Source organism: Sus scrofa, chromosome 8, assembly GCF_054392235.1.
Source record: "Sus scrofa isolate SSC_HxYL_T2T_F1_AM1 chromosome 8, Sscrofa_HxYL_maternal_Yorkshire_Landrace_v2.0, whole genome shotgun sequence".
Taxonomy (NCBI): Eukaryota; Metazoa; Chordata; class Mammalia; order Artiodactyla; family Suidae; genus Sus; species Sus scrofa.
The window spans coordinates 112,043,801-112,070,292 of NC_139390.1; the positions used below are offsets into that span (position 1 = coordinate 112,043,801).

Consider the following 26,492-nt stretch of genomic DNA (forward strand, 5'->3'; position numbering starts at 1 on the left):
TGTCTTTTAGTATGCCTTTTAATTTTTTTCTTGATAGCCAGACATGATGTATTGGGTAAAAGGAACCAACACTGGTTCTTGTGGAGTTTTCTGCTTCAGTTAAACTGTAATTTGTTGTATTTGCCTGTCTGTTTCTCCAGTTTTATAGGAAGGTTTGCCCGGTAACCTCACTTTCTGAAGGATCCAAGGAGAATATTGATTTTTCAGTTTGTTTAGCTTTTTGGATTTTTAAATTTGTTTTACTTGTTCTTAAGCATGGCACCTTTCAAGCTCCTACATGCTGGACTGGAACTTAGAAGTGCAAACATTTTATTTAAAATAGTTCATATAAAAATAGATGATGTGTTTCATAAAACAACTAGTTTCTGTCAGGTAATATCTTCAGTTTCCAAAGTTAGATTTAAAATAAGTGGTACTCATTGTTGATTGTTATGAATTTAAAAACAAACAAAAAACACTCCCCTTCTCCCAAGTCTTGGGTGTTTTGTTGCCTTTTCAAATTTTTTAAACAAAAGAGTTTTCCTTTTTTGTTCTGTTTTGGAAAAAAAAACAACAACAACAACCTGGTCACAACTTATCAACAGAATAAGCAACAGAATTTATCTCCCTAGATAAATGGCAAAGCAAAATGTAATTTGTAATTGTGAAAATGTAATTTTATTTTTCCAAGTACATAACAAACTCTATTTTGTTAATACTGCTTGATTATTTACATTCCTTACAGGCTTCTCATAGACAATGGTCATTTTTCCGCATTGATATAACTCTTTTTGTATGATCTATTGTTTACTTCATTTTTCTTCGTAGACCAGCACTCATTACAGAAATAAACCATTAAATAAATAAACCTTATTTATATTTTTAAAAATTTTTTGAGGGCTGCATCCATGGCATATGGAGGCCCTCAGGCTAGGGGTCGAACAGGAGCTGTAGCCACTGGCCTATGTAGCCACTGGGTCCTTAACCCACTGAACGAGGCCAGGGATCAAACCCACATCCTCGTGGATTCTATGATACCATGATACCATGATGGGAACTCCAAATATTAAGAGAATATTTATTTTGCATAGTGTTTGTAAGTTCCTAATTGAGTAAAAATAGATTATTTCAGGAAGTCTTTGTATTACAGTAATATTTTGAATATATAATTTTCATCTCATTATCTCATGAATTCTTTTCTCTGATCAAACAGGATATGAGCTATTATTCTTAGATCACAGTGTGCTGGGCATTTTTTCAGGATATATACGAAAAAAGAAAGATCAAGAATCATTTCATCTACTTAAATTTTCTGCAGCTGAAGGATTTTTATTAATAATATTTTCTTCATTGATTGTTTCAAGGTGCCTGTCACTAAAGCTGTAAATAATTCAGCAAATATTTTCTGAATAAAGCAGTTTTTAGCATGAAGATTTTTTTAAAAGAGAAAGGGAAATATGTAAATAATATTTAGTGATGTGCTTTTGTAAACTGTTTCCCTTCCCCTCAAAAGCCATATAAAGTATGATTTTCCATTTGTAGAAAAACAAAAAGGTTCTGTAATGCCATAGTTTGCTACAATATTCACTGTCTTATGTTGAAAACCTTTCAAAAATATTGTTAGGGAAACTTTTTCTCTTTTTAGTAATGGGTATATTTTATGATTTTTTTAATATGTAAGTTTTGTTTTCATTACTGCCAGGAGGTTAAGAGTGAAATCTGAAGATTAATGACTGTTGTGGGCAGAACAATGGTTCCCTAAATAGGTCTATGTCCTAATCACTGAAACCTATGAATATGTAAGGTTACATGGCTGGGGAAAATTAAGCCTATAGATGAATTGTTTGCAGATCAGATGGCTTTAAGATCTTGAGATTATCCTGGATTATCCAGAAGGACCTGGATTGAACACAAGTAGAAGAAGAGTTAGAAAGAGAGAACCGGAAAGACTGCACCATGAGAATGACATGGCCTGACATTGCTCTCTCGAAGTAGAAAAGGGTCCGTGAGTCAAGCAAAGTCAACGACCTCTGGGAGGCAAAAGAGCAAGGACACAGTTCTCCCTTAGAGCCTCCAGAAAGTAATGGACTCCACCAAAACTTTGTTTTTAGCTCAGTGAGTTCCAAGTTGGCCTTCTGATAGCTAGAACTGTGTTGGAATAGATTGGTGTTGTTTTAAGTCATGTGGTAATTTGCTGCATCAGCAATAGTTTTTTTTTTTTTTTTTTTTTTTCCAAGGTTGCACCTTATAGCATATGGAAATTCCCAGGCTAGGGGTGGAATCAGAGCTGCAGCTGCTGGCCTATGCCACAACCACAGCAATGCCATATCTGAGCCATGTCAGTGACCTACACCCCAGCTGGTGGCATTGCTGGATCCTTTAACCTACTGAGCAAGGCCAGGGATTGAACTTGCATCCTTATGGATACTAGTCAGGTTTGTTTCTGCTGAGCCTAATGGGAACTCCCATGCTGCACCAGCAATAGTATTCTGACAATTTCTTTCACCATATATACATTTTTATTTCTCTTTGATCCAGATTTTCCTTTTTCAACCTACTTTGCATGTGTCTTTTAACTGAAAAAAATAATGCTAGTAAATAAATCAACAAAGAAAACAGGGTGGCATACTAACCAAGATCACATTGTATAAAATATAAAAGTTGTATTAAGTCAAACAATTTAAAAATGGTACTTCATGAATCAAGAGTCTTATTTTAGGTCACTGAGGGATTTTAAAGTAAGAAAAATGCCATCCTGCTGTGCTGTTAATCAAAGATGTCGCTATGAAAACTTGAGTCAAGCACGTCTTTGAAAAGGATGAAGAAAGTGACTTGATGAAGAGATAAAGAGGGTCTTTGAAATCACACTCTCTGGAGAAGTTGCTCGGCCCTGGGCAAAATCATAATGTAGATAAAATAAGAAGAAAGGTGACTATATGACTTATCATCCACACTCAGATACCTTTGAGAATAAAAGAGGGCACTGTTAATAATTCAGCCAAGTAACAAGCATAACTGGGGCGAACTGGACAAACTAGGACCTATGATCCATCTAGTTGAGGAGACTAGTCTTACTGAGTGAAAATAAATGTCTTGAACAGAGTGTGCAAATAGTAACTATTAGGATTAATCATCATACTACTTAAAAGTATAAGCTCTAGAGCCAGAGAATGTGGGTTCACTACTTGCCATCCTCACTTCCCCATCTGTAGAATGGGAGATAATCATGGTTATTTCATGGTGATGTTATGATGATTGAATGGCATAGTGGGTCTTTCTGGCTCAAAGCAAGTGCTCAAGAAATATCATTTTCCCCTTTTCTCCTTACTAATAGTGACATTATTTGTCAAATGTAGTAAAGTAATAAAATAAAAGTTTAAGTAGGAATGGTAAAGTTGATTGACAGTGGATTTGGGGTAATAGCAGTGTGTGTTTGATCTGTTACAGGAAACTAAATTTAAAAGTAAGTTGCTAGGTAGTTGAACAGATATAAAACAAATATGACAAGACAGCTCTCCTTAAGGAATTTCCTCATCTTACATTCATTGAGGGTCTAACACCAGTTTGATACTGTGCTAATCTTGGAGAACAGCTTAGATGGATAAGATGTGGTATGTCTTTTTTAGTTGAAATTCTCACTATAATATTTCTATAGTTCTGATTTTTCAATTGGAGGGATCAGCAATGTGACTATTACAAAAGGTTAGGATCACTCTATGCTGTAAGTGCTGTTGGGAGATTTCCGTGTCTCTTTTGCAAACGGCTCTATGTGCAGAGTAGTGTGGTTTCAGGCTCACAGTAGCTGCTCACAAACTGAGTGAATAAATTTAAAAAGATCTCAATTTGCTACTGAAATCTTAAAATCACATCGAAAGGAAAACTATTTCTGTATTAGCCACACCATTTCTGAAATCAAATGTTTGGTTTTGCAAACCAAGAAATTCTGGCCTTGGCTACCTAGCATTAGTGCAGATACCACAGGTTGAGGGCTCAGTCCTACTAGACAATGCCCCATTTCAGATGCCAATCATAAGTAGTGGGTCCCCAGGTTACCCTCACTTCTGTCCAACTTGGCTACAAATTAGGGCTTCCCACAACTCCCTTCTCAGGTTTGATAATCTGCTGTAATGGCTCACAGAACTCAGGGAAACACTTCTGTTTACTGGTTTATTACAAAGGCTGCAATAAAGGAGACAGATGAACAGCCAGATGAAGAGGTGCATAGGGCAAGGTCTGGAAGGGTCCTAAGCATGGGAGCTTCTGTCCCTTTGGAGTGGAATGTTCTACCCTTCAGATACGTGGGTGTGTTCAATCTGCAAGCTCTCTGAACCTCATAATTTAGGAGTTTTTACGAAAGCTTCATGTAGGCATAATTGACTATTAACTCAATTTCTAGTCTCTCTCCCTGCCCTGCAGAATAGAGGTTGGGCCTGAAAGTTTCAATCTTCTTTTGTGGCTTGGTCTTTCTGGTGACCACCCCCCCTCACCCCCAAGCTCTATAGGAGCCCCCAGTAGGCAGACATCCCTTAGCATACAAAAGGACACTCATCACTCTGGAGATTCCAAGGGTCTTACAAGTTCTTTTGTCAGGAACTGAGGTTTAAAAGACCTAGTATTAGAACAAAAGATGCTTTTAGTACCCCTATGACTGAAAAGATTATAAGGATTTTAGGGGGCTGTGTTTGGAATTGAGGAAAGATATATATACACACACATATATATACACATATATATACACACATATATATATACATTTCTTCTTATTTTACGCATACCTTTTTATTTCAGTATATTGTGATCAACAGTCTATTGTTAACATCCCATATATTGGACATTGAGAAATTGCAACATTTTGTATAAGTTGATTTAAGAAGAAATACTATTTATACTAGTATTAGAATGCTTTTATTTTAATGGAAAAGTAATTCCAGTAGAACAATATACATGCTATCCACAAATATTAGCAAAAAACTTAGTATTGGTTCTTTGTGAATATTACTTATAATCCTTATGAAATAGCATATGATTACCCAGAAATATGATAAAAGGAGATTTCAATATTCACTTGAAGATGCAAGATTTTGGTCTCAGATCTGATTTTATATTTAAATCACATCACAGAGATGCTTGCAGTTATAGTAGTTAGTGAAGGTCTAATTCATTTTACAGTGTTTTAATTTTTACCATCAAGATTAAATACAGGCCAGTAACAACCTTATTTCTTACTTTTAAAAAGTAGTAAAAAATAATATAATTGAAATTCTTCACTACTTTTTAATGTTTTTTCCCCCTTGGCTGATATTATTCAGGATAATAAAATTTGTGAGGTTTTGGTTTATATAGTAAGATTCTTAATGCTCGTAAAGGACTTAGAATAACAGGAGATAGCGTCAGATAAGGATGAGATCATTAGAGATTTATGGGAAGTTGTGAGAACTTTGGCTTTATTCTGAAAGCAATGGGAAGTCATTTGGAGAGTTTAAGCAGAACAGTGACAGAATTTTAAGTTTTAAAAAGATAATTCTGCCTCCTGTGTTGCGAACAGATTATAGGAATGAAGCTGTAAAACAGGGTGGGTGATTATTGCTTGAAATGGGATAGAGATAGTAGAGATGATAGGACAAGATCTCAATTTAGGTGTATTTTCAAGGCAAAACATTTTGTTTTTGAACAATAGCTATGAGGTATGAGAGTGGAGTCAGGGACCATTGCTTGGACTAAGCAATTAGATAATGTTGCCATTTACTAACAAACACAGTTTTATTCAAGATTGTGTGGGTATCAGGAGTTTAAGTTTCAGATGTCTATAAGACCTCCAAGTAGAATGGAGATAGATGTATAAACTTGAGTTTAGGAAACAAATCAGAATTCAAAGTATAAGCTTGTGTGTCATCAAGATATGGATATGGGAGTTCCTGCTGTGGCACAAGGGGACGGGCAGTGCTGGAATGCAGGTTCAATTCCTAGCCCTGTGCAGTGTGTTAAGGATCCAGTTTTGAAGCAGCTGTGGCATAGGTTGCAGTTGAGGCTTAAATTTGATCCCTGGCCCTGGGAACTCCATATGCCATGGGGCAGCCAAAAAAGAAAAAGAAAAAGAAAGATACATATATATTTAAAGTCATGATACTAAATGAGGTCACCAAGGGAGTGTAAATGCAAGCACAGAAGGAGATAGTTATCAAAGAGGGATTTCAGGTGAAGAGAAGAATTTCATTTTTGGTTTGCTTCATGATTACTATGATCCAGTAGAGAGGGAAGAAAATTATGATAATATAGTGACAATTGCTGGAATAATATCAGAGTGGGATTCAGTTCTCAAGAAGTCTTGGATTATATAGGAACAAGATATTTTAGTTGTTATATCAAAGCTAACATATTTAGTGTCCTTTTAAATTTTAGCCATTGTGGTGGTGTATAGTGAGTGGTATCTAATTTGGCTTTCAGTTTGCCTTTCTCCAAAATTTATGAGGTTGAACACTTTTTCATTGTCCATTTGTTTTTTCTTTTCTCTAGTAAATTCATTCATAAAACTTGAAGGCAAGTAAGAGGGAAAATCAGAATATCAGAGTCTGTAGGACAATATTGGAGGATCTGACGTGTGCAATTGAAGTTCCAGAGGAGAGGTGAGAGAGCACCAGGTCATTGGATCACAAAATGACTGAAAACATTCCCAAATTTTTGAAAGCTCTAAACCCACATATCTGAAAAACTTAGTGAATCTGAAGCAAGTTAAGTACAAATGTAACCACACTTAGAGACATCATGTCAGACATGTGAAGATGAAAGATAAAAAAGAAAACAAAAAAGAAAAAGCATGAGAGCCAGCTAGATAAAATGTTGTTACCTTCAGTGGAAAAGCATTAGGTGCTTACTTGTCATCAGAAACAGTGCAATTGTAATATGCAGAGCACAACAGAAGGTCTATTTCTTGAGGTTCCAAAGGAACCCTCTTCATTATCAATAAGAAAACAGAGCCTTGACTAATAATTTCTCTGACAACCAGCCCAGGAGCTAAATCACAACCTCTGCAGCAATCAGCCCAGGACAATCAGGACTTAACGCCATGACTACCAAGCCTCCCTATTTCCAAATCTGGGTTAACCAAAAGGCCAAATTCACTCCCTAACCAATCCACAAGATGCCCCATTTTGGGCCATTCCACTGTCATCTGTCCCATGACAACAGCCTTTAATCAAAGTGTAGCTAAAAAGCCTTCCTTTTTTTTTCCACTATAAAGCTTTCCAGGTTCCCTGTTTGCCTTTGAGTTTGTGTCAGATGCAGCTTGTATTAGTTTCCTGTGGCTGCTGTAACACATAACCATAATTTAATGGCTTAAAATAACACATATTTATTATTTTATAGTTTGAGATGTCAGAAGTCTGAAATGGGTCTTATGGGGCTACAATCAATGTTTCAGCAGAGTGATGATCCTTATAGAAGTTCTAGGGAAGAATCTGTTCCTTGCCTTGATCAGCTTCTGCAAGCTGTACAGATTTGACTTGTGGCTGCATCACTCTGACCTCTGCTCCTTTTGCCACATCTCTCCTGCCTCTCTCTTAGATTCAGTCCTCCTGTCTTATCCAGGGTAATTTCCTCATCTCAAGATCCTTAGGTTAATCATTTCTGCAAAGTCCCCTTTTCCATGTAAGGCAACATATTCATTTATAGGTTCCAGGTATTAGATGCAGACATCTGTGATGGTTATTTTTGTGTCAACTTGACTTGCCTATGAGATCCCAAGAAACATCAAACATTATTTTGGGTGTGTCTCTGAGAGTATTTTTGGATGAGATTAACATTTTGAATCAGCAGATTGAGTAAAGCAGATAACTCTTCCTAATGTGGATGTTACTAATCCAGTCAGTTGAAAATTTGAATAGAAGGAGGAGAAGGCTGAGTTAAGAGTGAACTTTTCTGGCCTTCCTTCTCAGCTGCAACATCATTCTCTTCCTGCCTTTGAACTAGAATTTATGCCATTTGCTCTCCTGGGTCTCTAGCTTGCCAACTACAGATCTTGGGACTTCTCTGCCAATTCTGTATAACAATCTCTTTGTTTACTGAGTGGAGCGAGCCAATTCCTTATAATAATCTCTTTATATACATTTGTAAATATATATCTATTTATCAATCTATCCAGATATATATATATATATATATATATATCTCCTATTGGTTTTGTTTCTCTGGAGGACCTTGTCTAATTGAAGATTTGGGGGATCATTATTTGGCCTGACATCAATGGTGCTGACTCCCTTGCTTTGAACTCTGAAAATAGCTTCTTATTGTTCTCATTTGGTAGTCTTTGTTTCTTTACACACTGCACATAGAATTTCTGCATCGTGTTGAGTGTCCAGGGCAAAGTGTTAAAAGAGCTATAGCAGCAGTAAAAGTATTTTTTTTTGCAGAATAATGCAAAACCTACCGCAAGTACACTAAGTCATGAAGTCTCTCTGACTAGCTGTATCAACACACTTCAAGGGGGCATGCCTATCTAGTTAGCCCTGACTCTTTACCACAGAAGTTGAGGAATATACAAAAGTGGGACTGATTCTGGTATCTGGGAAGATGCAGATGATTGCCAGTATTGTAGAATTACTGATCAAAGAAAGAACCATGCACAGATGAGTTTCCTTTTTTCTTTGACATATTAAGTTATAACATTGTTTACATAATTTAAATATCCAATTCTACTAGCCAAAGTCTACTGGTTACACACACACACACACAATACATATATATTGTGTGTGTGTGTATATGTAGAGAGAGAGAATGTGTGTATACTGTATACTTATAGTATCAGTTGTATATATATGTGTATATGTATGTGTGTGTATATATATAAACAAATAAAATCCTAGTTATCTATGGTAGTTAAGCACTATAAATTTTTCATAAATATTTGAATTAGCCAGCATGAAGCTATTGTTCTTAGGGGAAATACAGGGCTAGTCTCCTGTGATTGTCTGGTCAGAGCTTTTTTTTAATCAACCAAAAAATATATAACCTTGTTTTACATACTTTCTGTTTACAGATGACTTAATTCCTAAAAAGAATTAATTGCATGGTTTTTGAATGATTTAAAGCTAAAGACTTTGGAAACCAATTGTGTTATACAGGTTAATTTGTCAAAATCCTTGTTAAGTCTCACCAGCTTTGAAATATCTACTCTTCTGTAGGTCACTTGGAAAATATTTTAAAAATTCTGCAGTCTGCTGATCTGAATCGGTTTTGCCTACAAATTTATCATTTTTCTCACCATGTCACCATTTGAAATGTGAGATAGCCAGCACCAGCAGAGAAGGAGGTATTATTTTTCTTGGTAACGTGACTATCATTTTCTTTGGCTTTGAGTTTCACAGTAATACTGTCCATTATGTCTTGTTTGTTTGTTTTTTAAATTCAGTCACCATCTCATGAATCTACAAATATAACTGCTTTCTATAGCTTCATCACACTCTAGATGTTATTTTAGCACTTTCTGGAGCATCTTACATACAAATGGGAAAATTTCCTCTTCTTTCTCTGAATGCACTCACTGTATTGTTGATTCATTAACATTGAACTCATGGTTAACAGCACTACAATTCATGCTTGAATGAAGCTTATCCAACACATATTTTCTCTGTAAGGCACATCACAGCCTTCTTGCACTTGGGAACACTGAGCAGCACTTCATCACTATGGGAGGGGGCCATTTTAAACAGAGAATTCATCAACAAAAAGTACACCCCCCCAATGTAGTTCTAAATAAGCCATGAAAAAAGACACTTGTTTATATGAGATCTGAAACAAGATGGCAGAATGTCACCTTGTTTGATCTCAGCGGGGGAACAAGCAGATCAGGCAAACCAAATTTTTTACAGTGCTACACCTATCTGTGAAAGTGCCACAAGTATTGATTTGTGGGCTATAGATCAATTTTAGTGGGCAGACAAATTCACAAGTGCAGAATCCATAAATAATTAGGATTGGCTGTGTGAATGGATGTATATGTGTATTTCTGAATTACTCTTGAAATTTATATGTAAATGTAGTCCCAATGTCACCGGGATCAAATCATGTGATTATTTCTACATTTCTGAGAAAAGATCTATACCTCTGCATCTTGGTAGTAAGCAAAATAGACAAAAATCTCAATCTTAAGGAATGTGGATTTGGTGACATACTAAGCATTGGCATATTACATGGAATTTATCATGTCTGAAAATGGTTATATTAATTTTAACAGTTCAATAATATTTTTCATTTCATTTTTCTTACCTTTTGAAATTTCGATATATACTTTCTTACTCTGCCTCAGTAAAATCTGCTTCTCACAACTGACTAGGTATAGTTTGAAGATCTAATCAATCTTGGACCTGCAGGTAGGGAGTAGGTCCCCAGGGACTGATGCACTGCTGAGAAGTGGCACACTGTTACATTCCCTTGGGACACTTCAGCTTGCTCTTAATCCTATGCAGAATGATTGCTGACAAGGTGCTTTATAAGAACGGATCCTAGGTACTGCTTGCTATCTTCAAAAAAAAATTTAAAAATACACTGGCACTGAGAAAAAAATCCTGTTATCAATTAGGCTGACAGCTTATCCGTATCAGCCAGTGCTCTCAGGTGTGATTTGCTATTTATTATTACTCATGACATGTTTTTAATTTTTTCTCAAGCTAAACACAAAGATTAGATTTTTGCATGGAAGTTTGAGGTTTTAAATTTTCTTCTATTTTATGGGCATGATTTGTACCTGGTATGTAGGGATGAGAAGAGCAAAACAAAATTAAAAAACTCCAGTGGTCAACTGAGTATATCTAGTCAAATGATTAGGACAGGGGGCATGATATCTTTTATACTTTGCAAAGTAACTTTCATGGTAGAGAACATGTGTACACTACCAGGTCTTCAATGAAATACGGTAAAAACAACCCAATTGAAATATTTTCTACTTCCATCTCTCCTTTGAAGGAAGCTTAAATCTGATATTTATTGAAAATCAAAGATTTGTCTTACAGTGACAAGATTCAGATTTCCATTGCATAGTTTCATTCAGTTACCAAAAAGAGTTGTTGAAAAGTGATGACTATCTAAAGATATTCAGCAATTGGATAATACTGGAAACATGGGTGTTTTCTGATAAAACACTTCAGAAAAAAACTATACATCACTATCTTATTCAGCTGAATTTATCTATAGTCATGCTGTGTTTAGACATGAGTATTTTCAGGAGTTCCCATCTTAGCTTAGGAACCTCCATATGATGGGTGAGGCCCTAAAAAGACAAAGAAAAAAAATCATTTTCTAGTAAACATTTTATTAGAAGGCCTATATAGATTGTTGTCTTCAATATGTAATATTTTCAAATTAATATTGATGAATCTTGACAAAATACTGAAAACTATGTCAGTTATAATCTGTTCTTTTATAAATAGATGCTATATTGCTTTGATCTGCAACAACAATGAATCAGAACAATGGTGCTACATTTTTCTGACTGTGTTTTGCAGTCTTGTAAATTATTAATATTTTTTTTTACCCCCTCCCAATAAAAACTAAACAAATGTTAACTTCATTGGCCAGGAAATCTTTATAAGTCAGGGTGTCTTGTTATTAAACTCTTTTTTTTATTTTATTTTATTTATTTTTTTTTTTGCTCAGTAGGGCTGCATGTGTGGTATATGGAAGTTCCCAGGCTAGGGGTCAAATTGGAACTGTAGCTGCCGGCCTAACCCATAGCCACAGCAATGCCAGATCCAAGCTGCATCGTGAGCTACACCACAGCTCACGGCAATGCTGGACCTTAACCCACTGAGTGGGGCCAGGGATTGAATCCACATCTTCATGGTTACTAGTGGGGTTCATTACTGCCAAGCCATGAAGGGAACTCCTAAACTCTTTATTTAAGTGTCAGTGACAGTATGAAAATTTTCGTTTCTATCACACCTTAGGATTTCAAAATTCTTTCACATATATGATTCTCCACATTGTAGCTTTCAGAAGAAATCAACTATGAAAAGTTTATTCAAAGTAAAATACAATCAATCATGTGGATAGCATGGCACAATCTAATGCAGACATTTGGTTGCAGTTACAAAGGTCCTGGAACTCTTGGGCAACTTCTTCCATTTTACTAGGCTCTTTGCTACACAAAAAGTTTTGTGTGTTTTTCTTTAACATCTAATTCACATGGACACTATGATTCCCAGCTAAAACATTCATGTGAAGTATTTAGATTTTATTTTGTGAAACATACAACAAATACATTTTTGTTATGGTCATAGTCAAATACTTTGACTGGTGTAGCTCCAGCTTTACCTGCTGGTAGCTACAAGTATGTCTAATTTTTAGCAACCTCTCAAATCTTATTAACATGAGTACTTCTCACTATTTAATTGGCAGCAGTTCTCGACTTTTCTCAGGATCCCCTCTTAAAATATTTTCAAAAAATTCTCATGCATGGTTACATGTTGCTCAGATTCCTGTTAGACACTGCAATTTGGGGGTGTAGGTAAGATCATTTTCTCTTTTAGGTCCCTGGTGGATTGAGAGTCTCATATACAGTTAGAGTTGCTGCTGTGGGCTCTGTATCATCTCAGAATCTGTCATTTCTCACCCCCACCCCTACACTTCTGCTTTCCCCAGTGCCTGCTCTTACACCCTTTTCATTCTTTTTTTAGGCAACAGGGAAATCCTCCACTTCTTATCAGGGTGGTGTTCTTACTGCAGAGCTGCTGTACTAGTAGTGCATAAATGCCTCTGATAAAATTTGAGGGTTAAGTATACAAACGGAGGCTAACATACAATTGTCTAAATATTTAATACTTGCAAATTCAAACTTAAATGTGTTCTATTCTTCTTCAAAAGATGCCTCATAACAAATAAACAGTGCATGATGCAAACACTGCCCTGTGATCCTCAGCTTTCGAGTACAGTGTTGGAAAGTGCTGTAAACAGAACTCAAAGAGAAACAGGGAAATAGACCCTGGGATACTACACTCAGGAGTTATGCTTCCCCCTCCAGGAATCTATTGCAATCATAATTTTTTTTTTTTTATCTTCTCAAGATGATTGTTTTTGCTTTTCCATTAAGCACTTCCATTACTCAAAATCCTCCCTACATTCTGAATTGGTGGTCTTATCTCTATGTTGTCAGTGACACAAATATGTTCAGCTTTTGGGTGTAGTTGCCTTTGTTTTGAGAACATAGCACAAGAGGTTCAGGGAGTGATTCCCTAAGGATTGGATGTAATAATTTTGAAGATGGATATTTAGGTTTGTGGTTATGTTTGCCAGCATAGAGTTCTACCACCTGAGTGACCCAGGCATCCAGAGTTTTGTATCATGTTTGGTGGTGGTGATGTGGTATTGGTAGGGGACAGGTCCCAGGGCTGAGGCCCTTGCAGCCCTGTCCGCCTGTCTTGGCTCCTTCCTTCATGGCCATCTCCTCTTGTCAAGGAAGCTGAGCACAGCCTCAGCCAGCACTCCCAGTGGTATCAAGGCCTCTGCTCACAGGTCTCCTCTCTCTCTTCATTCCAAGGAGTCTTCATGGGGAAACTTGTCATCTTTGATTCTAGCCTTCTGTGAAGCAGTCCCTCCCCATAGTTAACCTAGGTTCATTTGTTTCCCAGTGACTTCCTAAACTCCATACAAACTAGAGGTGCACCTAGATTTTGTCTTGAATATCCCTGCATTGTTCATAACTTGTAAACATTCCTCCAACCTTGTCAGTGGGTTTCATGTGGGTCTGTCTAAGACATATGGAAGATTTTTTAATGGGTTGTGTTGTCTAACTTCACTAGCTACCCTATGTTTATTTGTTCTCTGAGTCACAAAAATGGTCTCATATTTCATGTAAATTACCCTTAAATGGTGTAAAAATGTTGTACTCTAAAATAAAATCACATGTTCCTGAGCTCGATGTACTCTCTTCTCAAAGTAGTCAATTCTACATAGGGAATTGTTCTCATATTGCAATTATTATTAGTCTTAGTAAAGCGTGCTCCACATGTACTAAACACTTCAAGAAAAGTACAGTTTGGCTTAGGTCAGTGGCCTTAATATACTGTGTTTGGCCTCAGACTAACTGCAACACCATCGGTAATATTTTTAGGTGAAAATTGCCTAAATTTTAGGACCTTGATTTTTCTTCAACCATCTATCTATATGCATTCCTGAAAATAGAAATGCATATAATACAATGGAAAGGAAAAATGATATCAATTATGTTAAAACTTAAAAGAAGTGATTTAAAAATGTTATCATGAGTTTGTTTTTAATGACACTGAGTTAGAAAGTATTGTGTAGGAATTAACCTACAGAAACATGAGACCACTCATAGAAAAGCGATTCCTGAAAGTTTGTGATAACTGCTACCTTAAAATCAAAATGATCTGGTAAATCTTAGAAATAGTAAGAACACTGTTATCATTTGCATTAGTCATTCAATTTCTTGATCTCTACCCCATTACAGAAGATATTTCTAAGAATGGGGGTGATGATTCAGAAGAGTAAAACCAAAGGTATTCAATATACTCATTTTACATTTTGGAGGGCATGAGTAATGATAACTGACCCCTCTCTGATTCAGTGTTATTTATTCTTACAGGATGCTGTGCTTTCCCCTCAGTACTATTCTGAGCAAATCAGAAATACCTGACGAGGACATAACAGCACTTGCATGTTATCAAGCAATTGCTTGTTTTTAAAATAGATGATACAGCCTCATGTGTCAGATGAGGAAGGGTATGATATTTGGCTGTTTACAGGACATTTTTTCTATTTCTCTTGCTGGACAGTTCTTCTAAGTGTGGGCCAGGTGATAAGAAAAAACATCTTCACAGGCTTCCCTCTTGGGATCAAAATATACTTGGACATTATGATTACGGTTATGATAATTTTCTTTTATTTTTAATTTTTTCTTTTTATTAAAGAATAGTTGATTTACAATGTTGTGCCAGTTTCTTCTGTACATATTAGTGACCCAGTCATACGTGTATATATATGTCGTTTTTCTCATACTGTCTTCCATCATGTTCTTTGTGCTCTCCAGAAAGACCTCAACACTCATTCATTCTAAATGTAATAGTGGTAATTTTCTTTTTTAAAAGTTTTTGAAAAATTTAATATTATAGTTGATTTACAATGTTCTGTTCATTTTTTTCTGTATAGCAAAATGACCCAGTCATACATACATATATACATTCTTTTTGTTATACTATCTTCTATCATGTTCTATGCCAAGAGAGTGGATATAGTTCCTCGTATTATACAGTAGGACTTCATTACTTATCCATTCTAAATGTAATAGTGGCAATTTTCAATTTGAGTGATTTTCAGCCAAAAAATTGCAAATATAGACATCATTTTGTGAAAATTTGAAAGTTTCCTTGAAAAAATTTGCTTTAGGTTAAATCTTGCTTGAAAGAGTTTTATTTACTAAGTTTATCATTAATTCTTGCACAAAATCTTTCCAATTAGAATATACGGGTATCTTCTAAATAAAAATTTGGATTTTTTTTTCATTCTAAATATATAGAAATATTTTGCTATTAAAAATTGTACCCTCTACAGTATTGAAATCTAGACTAATTCTGATACTTAAAATAGCATTTAAAACTTTATGATGACTTTATTAAATTATAGTTGCTGTACAATATGCTACCCAGGAAGTGTACAATTTAAAATATCTTGAAATATGCTTATACTTGTATAGGTACCACAATGAAGAAAATGGACAGACAAGAATCCCCAAAGGTTTCTCCTGCTCTTATATAATCCTTCCTTACCCTAGCACTTCCTAGGCACTCACTAACCTCTTTTCTGTCACTATAGACTTAACATTTTCTAAAAATTTATATAAATATAATTATACAACCCATATACACTTTTTTGTCAAACTGCTTTCATTCAGCATGATTATTTTCAGAAGTTCCTCATGCTGTTGGAAATATGGATTTATTACTAAGTAGTATATATGATAACTTTTTATCTATTAACCCCTTTCATAGGCATTCCAGTTGCTTCCAGGTTTTGGCTGCTACTAATAAAACTATAAAAATAAAAATTTAAACAGAAATATATCAGCAATAAAAATAAAATAGAATAAATATTCTAACTGAAAGATAAAATTATCAGCCCATATTAAAAAAAAACTGAACTACTGTAAGAGGCACAGCTTAAGTATAAGAATACGTAAATTTGACCTATGTTTTCATTTCTCTTGAGAAGAAACATGAGAGAGGAATGGCTAGTTCACATGGTAGTTGTATACTTGAATTCCTAAGGCACTGCTGAATTATTTTCCAACATGATTGCACCATTTTACATCCCACTTACAGAGTAAGACAGTTAGTTGATCCCCATCCTTGGTAACACTTGGTATGGTCAAACTTATTTTTTTTTTACTTTATTTTTTATTACTCAATGAATTTATTACATTTATAGTTGTACAATGATCACCATAATCCAATTTTATAGGATTTCCATCCCACAACCCCAGCATATCCCCCACCGCCCAAACTGTCTCCTTTGGAAACCATAAGTTTTTCAAAGTCTGTAAGTCGGTGTCTGTTCTGCAAAGAAGTTCATTGTTTTCTTTTTTCAGATTCCACGTGTCAGTGATAGCATTTGATGTGGGTGTCTCATTGTCTGACTGACTTCACTTAGCACGATAATTTCTAGGTCTATCCATGTTGCTAAAAATGCCATTATTTTGTTCCTTTTAATGGCTAATATTCCACTGTGTGTATGTAGCACATCTTCTTTATCCACTCCTCTGTTGATGCACATTTAGGTTGTTTCCATGTCTTGGCTATTGAAAATAGTGTGGCAATGAACATTGGAGTACATGTGTCTTTTTGAGTCATGGTTTTCTCTGGATAGATGCCCAGGAATGGGATTGCTGGATCCAATGGTAGTTCTATTTTTAGTTTTCTGAGGAATCTCCATACTGTTTTCTACAGTGGTTGCACTAATTTACAATCCCACCAACAGTGGAAGAGGGTTCCTTTTTCTCTACACCCTCTCTAGCACTTATTGTTTGTAGACTTTTTGATGATGGCCATTCTGGCTGGTGTGAGGTAGTACCTCATAGTGATTTTGATTTGCATGTCTCTAATGATGAGTGATGTTGAACATCTTTTCATGTGTTTTTTGGCCATCTGTATGTCTTCTTTGGAGAATTGTCTGTTTAGATCTTCTGCCCATTTTTTGATAGGGTTATTTGTTTTTTTGGTATGGAGCGGTAGGAGGTGTTTATAAATTTTGGAGGTTAGTCCATATCAGTCAATTCATTTGCAAAGATTTTCTCCCATTCTGTGGGTTATCTTTTTGTGTTGTTTAGGGTTTCCTTTGCTGTGCAGAAACTTTTAAGTTTGATTAGGTCCCATTCGTTTATTTTTGTTTTTATTGTCAATAGTCTAAGAGGTGGATCTGAGAAGATGTTGCTGTCGTTTATGTCAGTGAGTGTTTGGCCTATGTTTTCCTCTAAGAGTTTTATAGTGTCTGGTCTTACATCTAGGTCTTTAATCCATTTGGAGTTTATTTTTGTGTACGGTGTTAAGGAGTGTTCTAATTTCATTCTTTTAGATGTGGCTGTCCAGTTTTCCCAGCACCACTTATTGAACAAGCTGTCCTTTCTCTACTGTATATTCTTGCCTCCTTTGTCATAGATGAGTTGGCTGTAGGTACGTGGGTTTAATTCTGGGCTTTCTATCCTGTTCCACTGATCTATATTTCTGTCTTTGTGCCAGTACCATGCGGTTTTGATGATGGTTGCTTTGTAGTGTAGTCTGAAGTCAGGGAGCCTGATTCCTCCAACTCCATTTTTCTTTTTCAGATGTCTTTGGCTATTCTGGGTCTTTTGTGCTTCCAAAAAAACTTTAAAATATTTTGTTCTAGTTCTGTAAAAAATGTCCTTGGTAATTTGATAGGGATTGCATTGAATCTGTAGATTGTCTTGGGTGGTATAGTCATTTTGATAATATCGACTCTTCCAAGCCAAGAGCATGGTATGTCTTTCCATCTATTTGTGTCATCTTTGATTTCTTTCATCAGTGTCTTAGAGTTTTCAGAGTACAGGTCTTTTGTCTCTTTAGGTAGGTTAACTCCTAGGTATTTTAGTCTTTTGGATGCAGTGGTAAATGAAATTGCTTCCCTAATTTCTCTTTCTGATCTTTCATTGTTAGTATGTAGAAATGCCATTGATTTCTGTGTATTTATTTTGTATCCTGTGACTTTTCCAAATTCATGGATGAACTCTAACAGTTTTCTGGTAGAGTCTTTCAGATTCTCTAGGTATAGTGTCATGTCATCTGAAAATGGTGACAATTTTACTTCTTCCTTTCCAATTTGGAATTGTAGCTATTTTAATAGATATATAATGGTGCACCATTGTGGTTTTATTTTTCATTAACCTAATGAATAACGACATTGAATATCTTTTCATGTGCTTATTTGCTATCTGTATATCATTTTTGGTGATTTATCTTTTCAAATATTTTGCACAGATCTTATTGGGTTGTTCATTTCCTTATTATGGAGTCATTGAGTGTTCTTTATGTATTTTTGATATAAGTCCTTTATTAGATATACACTTTGCAAATATTTTCCCTGGTCTGTGGTTTGTCGTTTAATTTTATAAATATATCTTTCAGAGTACAGAAGTTCTGAATTTTTATGAAGTATATTGTTTTAAAATATAAATTATATTTTTGCTTTTCTTCTAGAGATTTATTGTTTTAAGTTATAGATAATAGGGCCAGGACCCACTCTGAGTTCATTTTTGTTTGTGGTGTATAGTATAGGTTAAATTTTGTTTTGTGTTTTTGCATATGGGATGTGGACTTTTTTTCCCCAGATCTGTTTGTTGAAAACACTATTCTTTCTCCATTGAATGGCCTCTGAAAAAATATATTTGAGTATATTTCTGGAATATATTTTCTGTTCATTTGGTTCATTTGGTCATGAATTAGCACTGCTCTGTTGATTACTGTCACTTTATAATGAGTCTTGAAGTAAGTTAGTATGAATCCTCCAAATTTTTTGCTATTTTTCAAAGTTCTTTTGACTGTGCTTGGTTCTTTGCATTTCCATAGGAATTTTAGTATCTGTTCGTCATTTCTACAAAAAGAGCCTGCAGAGATTATGATTGGAATTGCTTTAAATATAGAGTTCAATTTCGAGGAGCATTAACAGCTTGAAAAAAATTGAGTCTTTTGATCCATGGACTCAGTATATTTTTCAATTTATTTTTGGCTTCTTTAATTTCTGTCAGCAAAGTTTTGTAGTTTTCAGTGCACATATGTAGCTTTTGTCAGAATTTTCTCTAAGTATTTATCATTTTTGATGCTTTATAAATGAAAAGTTAAAAATTTAAATTTCTGATTATTTGTTACTATCATATAGATATACATTTGATTTACATTGATCTTGTATTTCATAACTTTCTGAACTAACTTATTACTTCCTATAGCATTTTTGTAGATTGTGTAGTAGTTTTATATAAACAATCATGTTATTGGAGAGTAAATATCTTATTTTTCCTTCTAATCTGTATGACATTTATTTCATTTTCTTGCATTGTGGCACTAATTAGGACTCTGGAAAAACTGAATATAAGTGATGATAGTGGAGATGCTTACCTCATTCCAGATCTTAGGGGGAAAGAATCCCATCTTTTCCCATTAAGTATATTAGCTGTAGGTTTTTTTTTTTTTTTTTTTTAATATCACCCCATACCCTTATAAAGGAAAACAGGAACCAAAAACTGAAAAAGAAATGTATATTTACATTGTCCCCAACCCCCAAAATAGCCCAATCATGTAACTCCCCCCAAAAACTCTAAAAATATCTGTCAGTGTACTCACAATTTCAAACTCAACAGGAAAAAAAAGGAATGCAAACAATAAAATCTAAAGCACAAAAACAGAATGCATTGCAATGAATTTAGTTATGGGAATAAAATATTTCTCAGCCTGGAAAGTACTCCCATCAATTTTAGTATTTGCAAAAACTCTTCCTTCATCAACTGAGCTGAAATAAAAACAGCTCAGTAAAGTCAGCTCTGCCATCCCTTACTGTCCCACTAGTCATGACTGCACCATTCTTACCTGTTTGTTTCATGTCTGTATTAGAGAGAACACATCATTTTACTATGTATCTATTCCCTCAACTAAGTTATAAAGTTTTTAAAATGAGTAAGTGGTATATAGTAGGTATTTCATAATTGTGTGATGGATTGCTTGATGCACTAAATCAATGAACACAGCCTTGCATAAAAGAAAAAAGTCTATGTGATTGCTCAGCCTATTTTAGAAGACTGAGTACTTTAGCTGTATGTGTTTTATAAATACTTTTATCAAGTTGGGGAAGTTCTTTTCTCAGTTGTTTTAGAGCTCTTAAATAAGAGTTCTCTGGTGGCTCAGCAGGTTAATGATGCAGCATTGTCGCTGCTGTGGCACAGGCTCAATCCCTGGCATGCTACAGGGACGGCCAAAAACAAAGCAAAAAAAAAAAAAAAATAATAGATATTGAATTTTGTCAAATGCTTTTTCTGCATCTATTGACATGATCTTACAGTTTTCCTTCTTCAGTGTGTTAATATGATGAATTACATTGATGGCTTTTAAAGTGTTAAACCAAGCTTGTATTTCTGGAATAAAAGCTTTTACCCTTTCAGGTCTTACTCTGAGCTACATTGTTAGGCAGCCAGAACAACATTTAGTCTAATTTTCCCCCTACTGAGATAAAACCCTTCTATGTACTCCTCCCTATGTCCAGTCCACCAGTTAAGTTCTGCTCTGGCTGGTAAGAACAGGAAATGTTTTTAGCTTTGTGCAATCTCCAAGTAACATTCTTTGTTCCCTCTTAGTCTTTCTAATGTTTTTTTTTCCCCAGTGTAAGGTGATTTCTTTAACTATGGATGCTGAGCAGACACTCAGATGAAGCCTGAGAAGGGTCCTCCACAGACCTCTGCGCTTCCCTCTCTGAGCTGTTCTCTGCTCTCTGATAATTTTATGAACTCAAGCTGCTGTGACTCCTCCAGACTTGTGTCTCTGTCTTTTCCCGTTTTGGTTTCTTTTCTTTGCACTCAGTGTGGAAACTTTCTTAAGGCAGTGAATGCAGGCACTCTTAGTACTCACCTTTATCATTTTCTTTCTCTTAGGGATCATTATCTTTATTGCCCGAGTCTATTTCCTTAAAAGTTGTTTTTTTCTGGTATTTTTGCCTGTTTTAAAATTTATTTTAGGTAGAAGGGTATAAGACATCAGAATTTGCTACCATAGTAATTATTTTAATTTGGTTATTTTCTGGGAAACAGTAGACTTGTGGAAAACTCTGAAAACCAAGTAGGAATAGCCTTTTTGTAAGAAAAATCTCCATTGGTAAAAGGTATTCCCTGCTGTACCTGCAAAGGAAGATGAACAAATCTCTAGAAACTTTAGTCAATGGAGAAGGCAATGCCTTAAATCTGTGTCACAATCTTACCCTTCTTTACTCTGCTTTTCCTGGTTACTTCCCTTAACTGATTCTCTCACCCTCAACATCCTCTTTTGTTTTTAGCTGAGGCTGGTGTTTAACATGACGGCATTAACCATTTTAGGGAGTTACTTGGTTTTACTGGGTCTCTCTCAGGTATACATGTTGTTAACTTTTTGGTGATTTTTCTCTTTTTAACCTGTATCCTTTCAATTTTAATTCTAGATAAGCCAGAAGAACCTAGAAGTGTAGAGGAAAATTTCATTCCCCCAACAACTACATGTAGTTCCATCTTGGCCAGAAGAAAAATGCTCTACTAATACATTTTAAATAGTTGGCCCTTCATATCCACAGTTCCACATCTGTGGATATAATTGGCTGTGGATAGAAAATGTTAACAAATAAATTCCAGGAAATTCTAAAAAGGAATATTTGAATTTGCCACATCCTAGCAACTATTCACATGGCATTTATATTGTACTTGCAACTATTTACATAGCATTCTATTGTCTTAGGTATTATATGTAGAGATGATTTAAAATTTGAGAGGATTTATATAGGTTATATGCACATACTATGCCATTTCATATAAGGGACTGTTACCAAACACAAGTTTGTGTGCCCCATGCACAGTGAGGCCAAACTGAAACATGGGAGTTCTGAGAAGAGAAAGGTTTATTGCAGGATCCAGTAAGGAGAACAGTTGGCTCATGCTCAAAAAAAACCTCTGAATGACCCAATAGTTTTAGGGGAAGAGGTTTTATAGGAAACATTTGGAGTGAGGCTGTAGGGTGTGTGAGTTTCTTCTGATTGGTTGGTGGTAAGGTAAGTAGGTGGTATTCTAGGAATCTCAGTCATCAGCCTTCTGGTTCCAGCCAGTCTGATCTGGAGGTCTTAGCATGTAGTCATCATCTTCCACCTGCGTGGGGGCCTTAGTTCCTACAGAAGAACCCAAAGATAGATTGGTATGTGAATTTCTTAGGGAGGAACCAGGCAAAACTCTGCTTTACCACTGCACAATTGTCTCTTGATTGCTATTCCTTTGTTTCTGCATTCCCCCACTCCCCTAACTGGCAATTTTTTAATCTACCCTTTAGTACTCAGGGAAGGTCTGGGAGGCTGAAACCTTTCCCTTGGCAAATGAGGAATGGGGGCCCAGAAAGCCTTTTGTACTCAGGGGTCCACAGGATCCTGCTTGTTTTCGGGACTTGAGCATCGAAAGATTTGCTATGAAGGGCTAGGGCTGTGGGGGTCCTTGAACCCATCCTCCGAGGATACCGAGGGACAACTGTATATTTTTCTCCATCATGGATATCTATTCTTTTACTTGTTGACTTAAAAAAATGCACAATCTAAAAGTTGAGAGTTAAGGTTTATTTGGGGTAACATTCGGTCTTAAGCCTGGGAGGCAGCATCTCAGGTAGACCTGAGAAAACAGCTCCAAAGAGGTGGGGGTGGGTGGGTAGCTAGGATATATAGGCAGGTAGCAGGAACAAAAGATTACAGAAAAACAGCACATTTCTTTACTGAAATCATTCCTTTGATATGCACCTCAGCTATTAGGGCCAGTATTCTTTGTTTGTTGGTTGTTTGTTTTTTTCCTGAGTTATCTCAGGGCTCACTGGCTCACCCTTGGGAGTGGCTGCATTCACAAATGACTGAAACATTTTTTTTTGTTTTGTGTTGTTTTTAAAAAGAGTAGCCCAGGATATAGCTCTGAAATACTGCTCCAAAGAGTCAGGGGGAAATAATATCAGTGTATATGTGATAAAGATGAAGAAGGAGGTACATGAAACCATGTACACATTTTATAAGTTTGCTTCTGGTCTCATGAAGCTTACTACTAGTCACAAAGAGCAGACATCACTATGAAGGATTTTGGTGTTTTTCTAGATGTGAGGAGTTGCAAGAACTGGGCTCATAAAATCTTCTCCTAAAAATTTCTAATTATCTGAAGACCTTTTCTTCCAGTTTTCCCAGAGCACAGAGTGCCTCACTCCTGACCTACACCCTGAGCTCTGCTCAGGGGGTGTTGCAGGTTGTCAGCTGCAGTGGATCATGATTTCATCCACATAGAGGCAGATGGCAAATGCCAAAGTCCAGTTCACATACTCTATGAATTAAAGTTGTCAACTGAAATAAAAAAGGCACAATGTGAGCGTGTGAGTTTCAGTTTTATTTATCAGTTGTATTTAGGTACTTTATTGAGGACTGTGGCCTGGGAGAAGGCCTCTCAGCTAGTTCTGAGAGGAACTGCTACGACGCGGTAGGAGAGGTGCCAGTGTGTTAATGTATGTATGTAATCATGTGTGTGTGTGTGTGTGTGTGTGTGTGTGGAATTTTTTGGCTGGGAAATACATGTAGTCAAGCATACATCTTGGTAAAAGGTGGCTACTAGGCATAAAAAAGTTATCTCAAGTTAATGATTTTAGTGCTTATCTATGTATGGGAAGATGCAGGGATCTGGGATCATTGAAATTCTTCCTGATAGATATATCATAACTATCTAAAAAGGACGATATATTCAAAACACAATATGCTTCATCCTGTTTTTCATCCTTCAGGCTGTAATGTATGTCACTGACTGCAATAGCTAATGCCTTAATCTTTGTGGAAATATATAGTGAGAAAAATTCTTTGTTTTCCAAGGTCTATGTACTTTTTCGGTTAGTAAATTCCAAAATTTAAATATTGAATTTAATCATATTAAATGGAACTTGCTTCAGTTTTTGACTTGAAATATGAATTTTTTGAAGTTCATGGAGACTCATAATAATTTGATAATATGTATTGAACTTGGCAAAACTGACTTTGATATTTGTGACTCCATACATTTCATATGCTTGTTGTTTTCATTGCATCAATTGCTCCATTTTCCTTGACAAATTATACTATGTGCATTTACTCATTTGCTAAAATATATGACAAGGTTTAGGAATAAAGTGATAAATCAGACACAAGTCTTTGTCCTTTAGTAGAGGAAGGCCATGCTATTAACAAGTGAGTGTAATAAAATGCTAATTTTCAAGTAGTTAAACAGGACTTCTCAGCTAGTCATTGCAATGTTTTGGTGTTCAAATATAAAATGCAATGAAATTCAATGCAACCTAAGCCCTGGTAAGGTCATATCCTAAGAGGATGCCGTATATCAATTTTATTTTCACTGAGCACCACTACTGTATGTGAAATAATTACCTATATCTAACTTTACTTCAAATATTTCTCCTTTCAGTTTATATATATAATTCTGTAATCAACATTAATTTTCTTTGGGGGGAACAGTCAAGAGATAAATATAAATTTATTATTTAAAAATAAAACAATATATGGAACATTTTAAAATGTGAATCTTCAATAAGACAGGATTTTTGAAAAAGCATGCTGAAAATAAATGCATATTCTGAAATATTAAAGATAACCATTTATAGGAAATTTTAATATAAATATATTTATTAAGTGAAAATATATTTAATGGTGTTCTGGTATTAGCTTCTAGTTTATATTAAAAATGAAATTATTTTAACTCTTAATTATAATGGCTAATGGCTTAATCTCTAATCTAGTGTGATGTCTATCCAGTTTTTTCTGACTCTTTCTTCATGTCTTACAAATTAGGATGACTGTCACTTCAGTCATCAGTAAGAATCACAGAGGAGTTCCTATTGCGGCTCTGTGGTTAACAAACCTGACTGGCATCCATGAGGATGCAGGTTCAATTCCTGGCCTTGCTCAGTAGGTTAAGGATCCCGTGTTGTTGTGAGCTGTGGTATAGGTCACAGATGCGGCTCGGATCCCGAGTTGCAATGTCCTGGCCTAGGCTGGCGGCTACAGCTCTGATTGGACCCCTAGCCTGGGAACTCCGTATGCCATGGGTGCAGCCCTAAAAAGTCAGAAAGACCAAAATAAATAAATAAATAACATAGAAAATAATTTTCTTTCCTTAACAATTTATTTTCAAATTAAACATTTGCATACTCAGTCTTTGTCAGTTGCCCTCTGTGGAAGTCTTTCTTTTACCGTCTGAGTACTATAAATTGAAAGCCATCTGATCTTTTTACTTTGCATTTTTATAGATTTTTAAAAGTGTTTTTGCTTGTCCTTTTAATTTCTTTTTTTTTTTTTTCATTTGAGAATCCTCTGATGTCTTCCTGTGTCTTCCTGCCACAAGTAGCATTCTCCCTGGCTGAATTACATGTTTTTTCTAGCACATGAGAGCAAGGTAACTATGTCTTTTTTTTAAAAATTGCTCCTTTCATGGGGTAAACATTACTTATTTGGTATAGTAGATGCTAAAAATAGATCCCCCATTTTGCTTACCATGACATCCTGTTCATTGCAAATTAGTGATGCTGGGATGAATGAACAATTTCAGGGCCTCTACACTGTGATTTATACAGGCACTTGGGTGACACGGTAGAGAAGGGGTAGAACTGCAGTGTAGTCAGGTGCATATTTCACAGTCAGAGGGAAGCTGGGGTACTTGATACTAGCCCTGTTATATCACTCACTGGGTTGTTTTAGAAAGTCAAACTCATTGTTGTTCCTCATTAGTAAAAGAAAGGACATTAGTACAGAAAGGACATTAATTAAGGTATATTAAGTCAGAGCTAGGAAGAAAACTGGACTATATCAAATATGATGTATTTAAGGCAAGCATTTCATAAGATTCAGTTTATAATTGGGATGATCAAAGATTGAAATCTCAGACACCTAAAATGTGAACCACATGGAATTAAAACTTTATAGCTATTTCTCACTGTAATGCTCTTTGTGACACATGCTTAAGGTTTATATAGCAATGTCAAAAAGAACTTCTTTAAATTATTAACAACAAAAAGTAAATACTAATGAAAGGCCAAATCAGATTCTCATGAATTATATTCAGGAGAAACACAATGATGATGTTGTAATGTGTGCAAGTGACTTAAATAAATAAAAATACTCAGACCTTTATTCCTTCTGAGGTAGAATAAATCTTTTTTATTTTCTCCTACAGGCTACAATCTCTTTAATAGATGGTCTGTTTCAATATATTAATCTCAATAATT

At 35.5% G+C, this 26,492-nt stretch overlaps 2 long non-coding RNA genes across 2 annotated transcripts in view; both read left to right on the plus strand.

Annotated features, from left to right (window-relative positions):
* LOC110262168 (uncharacterized) overlaps window positions 1-26,492 on the plus strand; it is a 403,069-nt gene that overhangs the window by 23,113 nt on the left and 353,464 nt on the right. The window lies entirely within an intron of this gene.
* Window positions 25,571-26,492, plus strand: part of LOC146400984 (uncharacterized) — an 81,069-nt gene continuing 80,147 nt past the window's right edge. The window contains exon 1 of the long non-coding RNA XR_014813134.1: window positions 25,571-25,663. This is a non-coding gene — a long non-coding RNA (uncharacterized LOC146400984). The remainder of the gene's footprint in view (window positions 25,664-26,492) is intronic.